An 8796-nucleotide genomic window follows, 5' to 3' on the forward strand; every position below is an offset into this window, starting at 1 on the left:
TCTTTTTGACGTTGAACTTTAATTATGCGGAGTTAACACGTTGCCATTATGCAGAGAGGTGAAAGTGATTTTGCGTAATTTTAAAAGAAAGTCACGGTTTCACGAATTTAGCAGTTCATGGTATATTGAGGGGGGGATTTCAAAAAAAGAAGTGTTTAACAGCAGGTAAAAAAAAAAAAAACAGCTTTTTACCAAAATCTGTCAGTAGATTGAGATTATTTTAAAACATGCTGAGAAGGGTAGTGGGTTAGAATGTGGTGGAGAAGCTGATGTCCCAAAGTTTGACTGATCGGAGCGTAGTGTGATTTGAGCTGTGGTAAAAGGGTTTGGAGGATGCAGGTCTTTTGGTTTTTACCTTTCCAAAAACCAGAATGTTTGCATGCACAAGATCAAGCAGCTCTTTGACCTTAAATTCCTGGCTCCAACTAGTCAAATTCCTTTTTTTTTGGATCAATGTCTGTCTGTCTGTCCATTGGTTATCAAACTTTTTGGGCCAGTGCCCAAATCCATTCAGGTCCCTAACGCCAACACTAACATAAAATATAGGCTTAATTGCCACGAATAGTAAGATATTGGTTAGAGCAAATCCTGGAAATGTACGGCGTTGATGGTAGACTAGATCGAGTCTAAAGTAATCATGAGTTAAATTTCCGCCCGAAGGTCCCTGTAACTACACGATGTTAAGTTGAGGGCCGATTGAGTCATGCGTGAGTAACCTGGGGGCCACAGTAGCATGCAAGATGCTAACGAGAGACTTCTGTATGTCGATCAGTAAAAAGGGAACCTACTAACAACAGTTAGCAATCAAACATCAGGGAAGTTACATAACGTATTTGAAATTATTTCCATCCTTCGTTATGTAATAAAAAGTTTACTTATTGCAGGGATTTCACAAATACCAGTTATGAAACATCCATTGCCTTACTGTTTAAACTGACATCATGTTTAATTTTCAAAATTAAAAACACGCCGGCTAACGGGGAGTAAGTCCCTCACTGTTTTTTGTTACACCTCAAATGTCATGAGGCGGGAGACAGGGCTGAGGTCAAAGGGTCGGAGGTTTTTTGTGGTTCTAAGGATAGAAACTACATCCTGATACACTGCACGACCGTAGGGAATTCGCGAGATCTAGTGGGTCCCGTGACTTCGGCTGTCAGTCATGGCCGCAGACGGTTTAAATCCAAAACACCGGGTACCGGGGGTGTGAAGGACGGCGGAGGCACGGCGCCGATCCGACAACATGTAATATTTGTGGGAGACTGGGTGCAAGGGACTCAACTAAGCGTAAAAGGATGTGGGTGTTATTGTGTGTCTGAAATGTGTGCAGATTATCAAACAGCTACTATTAGATGATGATTATTATATTATAATTTTCACCATTGCAACTTTCTTAATTATGTTATGTAGAATACTGTCTGATAAACATACTTTAACTAGTAAATACCCTACATTTCAAATCCTCGATATTTCTTTTTTTTTCTACCATTTGTGCAACGCAACACAGAGTTTTCCCTTCGGGGATCAATAAAGTGTCTTTCTGATTCTGTTCGCAGTGCGTTATGAGGACGTGGGTTTCATACAGAGATGTGAATAAGGTAGTAAAAAGCAGTAAATGACAATAAAGGGGTAAGAGTGGAGGAATAGGGTCAACTTTTTTATTTGATATCAAGGAGCTGCATATGTGGCTTGTCCATTAAAAGGTACACCTAGAAACTGAGAGCTGCATTGAAGCCGCTGTAAATGTTTCCCTCTGTTTTATCTTTCCACTTTTCTTTTTCTTTGATTTCCCCGTATGACCCATCAACATGTATCACTCTGTTCTATGTGGCCGAGCAGCCGTAATCCCTTTTTTCTTCTGACACTTTGGGAAATTAATCATTCTTTGCCTAAAGGGTTCTTAATAATTACAGTGACATCGAGGGTATTGCCTAATCTCTATTGCCATGGGGATCCCGTTGAAATCCCCACACATTGTTTAAGGCGCAGCAAGGCCAGGAAGCGTCGGTACAAGAGGGGGACGCCTGACCTAAATAAAGTTATTTTTTTATTTAATATTTTTTTTACAAAACATCCAGCAGGTAGCGGCGGGGAGCTCAGGTACATTGTTCACTGTCATTAATTTACCAATTTGATTTAGGGCTGGAAACTTGTCTGGAGCACAGGGAGGGGAGGGGGGGGAAGGAGGGAGGGAGGGAGAGGGAGGGAGGAGGAGGGGAGAAGGGAGGGAGGTTGTCTGAGCTTTCTAAAAACATGGAGGTCCAATGCAACAATGTCAGCCAAGGATCCTCTTCGTGGCCTCTTTTTGTTTATTTTAATTTTTTTTAAAACAAATGTGGGAACTTGTCCCTTTTAATTTCTGAATGATGATGAGAAATGCTTTCCGTTAACAATAAAAGTTTAATCATGATCAAGTGTCCTTCCACACTCTCAGCCCAAAAACGTAGGTTTCTTCTTATTTATAAGCCTACACATTAAAATATGTGGTGTGTATGGGTGTCTACACACAGTGGAGAAGTGTGTTATGTAGGCCATATATATCTATCTTAATTATAATATATATATTATTATAATCATATTATATATAGAATATATATCTATAGATATAGGGTGTGTGTGTATATATTATGTGTGTGTGTGTGTGGTAGGTATCTATGTGTGGGTGATATATATGTATATGTGGTGTATACAACACCACGAGATGGTGTTATATGTGTGTGGTCTATATCTGTGTGGTTGTCTATTATATGTGTGTGTGTGTGTGGCTACACACACGTGTATAATGTGTGTATATATGTGTGTGTGTATAATATATGGTGTGTGTGTATCTGATTGTGTGTGGTATACCAACACGGTGGATTTGTGTATAGATGTGTGTGTGTATATATATGTGTGTGTGTGATACACACAACGTGTATATGTGTGTATATATGTTGGTGGTATGTATGGGTGTGTGTGTGGTGTGTGTGTATTATATTTGTGTGTGGTATGTTGAATATTTATTTATCTTGATAAAGTTTTTGCTGACAATGAAGATAAATACATTCTGAGGTAATAACGGTTCTCCTCATTGGGCCGTTAGACAGTGCGAAATGTTCTGGAGGTTTTGTTAGAGAGGTCAACAGATACCACCACTGAGGTGCCCTTGAGCAAGGCCATTTAACCCCCAACCCTTCAGTGGAGCTGCTCAATCAGACTGGGGGGTGTACGGGCAGCTTCCAGGTATGGAAAGTGGAATGTGGAAGGCTGTTCCTGCAAAAGAGAGGGCTGCCCATCCAGAGAAGCTTCCCTGAATGAATGAATGTTAAAAATAAAGTGAGTAGGAAATGATCATTTGCATCAGCTGGCACAAACAGGACGGTTGATTTTGATAAATCTAGTAAATAGTTGAAAGGCAACAAGGCGGAGCAGTGAGCTTATAAACCTAAATCCAGCACAGGATGACATCCCTGTAAGATTGATGCAAAGGTTGAGGTGCGAGTCCTGACAAAATAACATTTGTATTTAAACCATATTGTGCAGCTCAGCTAAGGAACTGTGCGGGGGAAAGCGGCTTTTCGTACTTGCTGTGTTTCCTATCAGAGTTGAGGGGTTTGGAAAAGCGACAAAGTCGTGATAATTGGCGATGTGAAACTCTATTGTGTCTGGACTAGTCTTCGCCTTCAGCGGAGCCAATAATAACGATGCCTCTGTGGTCAGAGGTGAACGCCCACTTAAGATTTTAGCTTTGTTTGCTTCCTTTTAAAATTTTCTAAACTGTCCGTTGGCCCTGGAGGAGGATCTCACTCTGTTGGCTTTTTTTTGCTTAATATCCGGATAGTTACAAATAAGGCCGTACTGTTTTTTTTCAATATTTCCCCACTTTAGCAAAAACGTCCCCACTCACAACTAGCTAACAGTCCTCACTCTAGAAAATGTCCCAACTTTAGATGTATTTACCCCCAAAGGTCCCAAATGCTCTCACTGTCCACATGCCCTTACTATGTGAAGTATTCCATCTTTCAAACAGGGGTTCACATTTCTGACCGGTTGTAATGTCAAAGTGTGCAACAGGATCCGACATTGATAAACACTTCAGGGTCCCATTAGATTTCCGATGGGACAGGTCAAAGACCACACACACACACACACACTCACTCCCCGACGGGGCCGGCCTTTCGTTTAAGAAGCCAAAGCGCCACGCTGATGGAGGACGACCTGACATACAGAGGTGATGGATGCTGGTGTCACGGTTGCACAGCCAACCGGGGAGGTGGATGGGGGGACGGGTCAAATGGGTGGACATTGGTTGGTAGTCTGTCCAGGTATGCTGACAACAAGTCCCCACCCCCCCCCCACCCTGCCTCCTCGCCCGGGACAGTCCAGAAACAATGCCCGACCAGAGTAAAGGTCAGTAATTGATTAAGAAGATCTGATTTGGGGCTCAAAGAGAGCCCCTGCTGAGGACAGGACAAGTTGTACACACACAGTGGACACTGTACTTGTTGAGGACACTCATTGAATCATGCCATTTAGTCACGAACCTTCACGTTACAAATGGCCTCAGTCTAAATTTGCAGACAGGTTGAGCTGGAATAAAAATGCTTCAAACTTCCCCTTTGTTTTAGCCAGTCCATTTGGGAAAATGTCCCCACGAAACAACTGTCCCCACCTAACAAATGTTCCCCACCTACAAATATGTCAACACTTCAAACATTTAAGTACAAGGGGCGTATAGTTGTAACTTATGGAGTAGTCTAAGAGACAAACAAATCAGGATACTTTAGGATCCCCAAAGGGAAATTCGTGTGACAGTTGCAAGAAAGAAGAATATAAATATCAGAGGAATGTAATTAAAAGAAATGGTAAGGAGTGGGTCTGTGACGTGTTTTCACAGTTAAGGGGAATTTTATGAGATAGTCGACAAAGAAGGAATGTAATGGTGGAACAGATAATGAATGGTAAAATAGTGCAGCAGGTTATTGCACAGTATTAAGTTAATCCGGTGTTGTATTGCACAAAAACAGATATTGTCCAGTAAAACTGAACCCTGGAAAACTTAACAGTGGTGTTAAAGGTTATTGATAATATTATATGTATTGTATGAAATGTGAAAATATATTTATATTTAAGATGTTGTATATTTATGTTGTGATTTATAATAATGTAGATTAATTAATTGTTAATATATGAAGTTATTATAATATCTAATTTTATATTGAGATTTAGGAATTAATGAATAGAATAAACAGGTGTTTTTGCACAGGGAACCAGAATGCTCAGGAGTTTTTAAAGCTTCTGTGTTGTAATGATCATACTCTATCAATATTCAGAGCAGTAGCTTTCACTCTGCGCTGCCAGCCGGAGGTGATGCCGTCACAGCAACAAATCGGTTACAGTTAAGTGGAATTCATTTCCACACAGCAATCAGTCGGCCCATCACACACTACCACCACGACAAAACGCAAACACTCTGAGTTGTCCGACGTTGCGCCGGGCAACATCCGTGATGACGGTCTTTATCTCTGACGTGGCGGCGCAGGGGGCAAAGCCCTCTTTTGGGGGGGAGAAGGAAAAGGGAAACAAACGACTTCTCGACGGGAAAATGGCGAAGTTCGGAGGAACAAAAAAGTCTTCTGGGGGACACAAACGTTTATAATTTAGTGTTGCACTATGTTGACAGTGTGTGTGGGGGGTGTGTGTGGTGGGTGTGGGTGTGTGTGGTGTGTGTGTTGTGTTGGTGGGTGGTGTGTGTGATGTCAACTGCTTTCAATCAGGAAAAAAGCAATGTTTGTAGAAAAGCAAATAAGAAGAGGTATTGTACAGCTCAAAATGTACAAAGTCTTGGCGAGTTAGACTCCATTCGTCATATCTTTTGTTTATATCCATAGGGGTAGAGAACCCTCACCCCCCCCCCCCCCCCCAATGAAGTCTAGACACCGGTGGGGGGGACAAAGGAGGACCGAAGGTATGGGCTCCGGGATCCTCCGGTCAGTGGAGGTAGAGGACTGGAGGAGGAGGGGGGAGGTGGCGGGTTGACTTTTGCCTGCACAAGATGAATGGGAAAGGGAGAAAGACACAATTTTTTTTTTTTTTTAAAGAGCGTTTGTGACTCTGTGGATTGGCCTTGCCATTGGTCTAACGATTTATGAGGGTTTAGCAGGAGGGGAGAGCTCCAGCAGTTGATGGCGTAACCTTCATGTTGGCCTCGGGTCAAAGTGAACCGTTTCCTAGATTAATGTGATTTTTCAACTAATTAATTGTAAATTACCCCAGGCAAACATGGATTGAGTCCCACAACGCTCTTTGCAAGTACACATTTCTAATTCTTAATTGTGGGGCTTAGTCAATTTATAGCCATGAGAAACTTGTGTTTGAATAGTATGATGTAAAAAGTTGACATATTCCAGTCTCGTGATATCCAGCAACATCCAGCCTTTAATTTAGTCTAATAATTTACTATTGCTGCTTTTCTAACCAAAACATAGATACTTTTTTTATTGACCATAAATTTCAAAAAAATAACTGTAAAAGTAAAGATAAGGGTGTAACTGTCAAGTGACCAAAACATCAAAAGTATTGAAAACAACAAGTGATTTTCAATTTGACGGAGGAAAGACCCGGTTCGAGCAGAGAGACTAGTTGCAGAATGCGACAGTTACACACCGCATGTATTAAAATATAAATTTAGAAGATACAGCCTGAATAGCTTTTAGGATTGCATCATTAAATAGTAAGTCCGTGAAAAGAATTTACACTGAGCTACATTTCAAAATGTGACACTAAAAACAGTTTTTAGCAGAACCTTTGAGTTTAACCTTGCACAATAATGTCATTGCCACTAATTATTGTATTTCCACTGAGTGTTTTGATCTTGCTTTTTATGATCTGCAGGTTTGTTTAAATGTGAAGCTCATTACAAATAAAATGTACATATTGCAAATAAACTATTTTAAATTACTTTGATAAGTTCTCTCTTGTAGTAGGAAAACCTGCAATAAACCTTTATTACATTAAACGGGGGAGAAAAAAAAAAACAAAATGCAACGAAATTAAAATGGCTAGAGAAGAAAACAATGAATGTAGATTGTTTTAACCTTTGACTGTGGAACTGTGTGTATGAACAAGGAAATCGTTTATCGACCCTCTAGGGCCGTCAGACTGCACTCGATCACTCGCTCGGGCGGTCCCCCCCCCACAATTAGCAGCGACCTCGGGGGCGACAACAAGGTCTCCGTATGGATTGCTCCCTGTTTACTTAGTAACCAGACATGAGCTCAGAAGTGAATATGCACAAAACTGGTCAGACAAGCCTGGTGATATTAATTCATGAGCTATGAGTCATAGATTTAAACTGCGGTGTGTTATAGGCGCGGGGGAGAAACATGGAGGAGAATTTAAAACTGATGGGAAAGTCCAATGAAAAGGCAGCAGGCCTGGGAAACTATGAAGAAAGGTTGGGGGACACCAAGGGAAAAACTTCGGTTTTAACTCACGGTTTTGTTATCACAAACGGTGGAGTGTTTGGTGTCTGTGAAACATTTTGTTTTGTGGAATCGGGTGGTTTCTAGATCAGTTTTGGGACCATTGTTTGTTTTGGATCGTTGGGACATGGTGTGTCGGAGGTTGGGACCATTGTTGTCTGGATCGTTGGGGACTAGGGGTTGTGTCGGGTATTTGGGAACATTGGTTTGTTCTGGATAGTTTGGGCCATCGGTTGTTCTAGACGGTTTGGGTACAATCGGTTGTTTTATAGATTGTTTGGGACCATGGTTGTTTCTAGATAGTTGGACCATCGGGTGGTTTTCTAGATCATTTGGAAACCATTGGTTGTTTCTCGATCGGGTGGGGAATACGGGGTTGTGTCTGGATCGGTGGAACGTTGGTGTTTCGGAATCGTTTTGAACCATGGTTGTTTCTAGATCGTTGGGCCCATCGGTTGTTTTCTAGATCGTTTGGAACATTGGTGTTTCTAGATCGTTGGATCATTGGTTGTTCTAGATCGGTTTGGGGACTACGGGTTGGTCTGGAATCGTTTGGGAACGTTGGTTGTTTTGGATCGTTGGAACCATTGGTGGTTTCTAGATCGTTTGGGGCCATTGGTTGTTTCTAGAACGTTTGGGGCCTTGGTTGATTTACAGATCGTTGGGATAATTGGTTGTTCTTGGATCGTTTTGGGAAACATTGGTGGTTCTGCGATCAGTTTTGGACCATCGGTTGTTTTCTAGATGTTGGGCCCATTGGGTGTTTTATAGAGCGGTTTGGGCACCATCGGTTGTTTCTAGTCGTTGCGGACCATCGGGTTGTTTTTAGATCGTTGGTACAATTGTTTGTTTCAGATCGTTTGGGATCATGGTGGTTATCTAGAGCGGGGTGTTTTTTGGGGACTACGGGTTGGGTCAGGGATCGTTTGGAACGTGGTTGTTTATGGCTCGTGTTTGGAACCATGGGTGTTTCTAGATCGTTTGGGGCCCATGGGTTGTTCTAGACGTTTGGGACCATTGGTTGTTCCAGATCGTTGGATCATTGGTGTTCGGATCGTTTGAGGAACATTGGTGTTTGGATCGTTGCGACCATCGGTTGTTTGAGATTGTTTGGGGGAACATTGGTTGTTTCTAGATCGGTTTGGACCTCGGTTGTTTTCTAGATCGTTGGGGACCATGTTGTTACTAGAGCGTTTTGGGATCGCATTTGGTTTGTGTCTAGATCGGTTTGGGACTACGGGTTGTGTCTGGACGTTGGAACCATTGGTTGTTTCTAGATCGTTTGGGGGGCCATTGGGGGTTTTGGATCGTTTGCGACCATCGGTGGTGTTCTAGA

Source organism: Etheostoma spectabile, chromosome 8, assembly GCF_008692095.1.
Source record: "Etheostoma spectabile isolate EspeVRDwgs_2016 chromosome 8, UIUC_Espe_1.0, whole genome shotgun sequence".
Classification (NCBI taxonomy): Eukaryota; Metazoa; Chordata; class Actinopteri; order Perciformes; family Percidae; genus Etheostoma; species Etheostoma spectabile.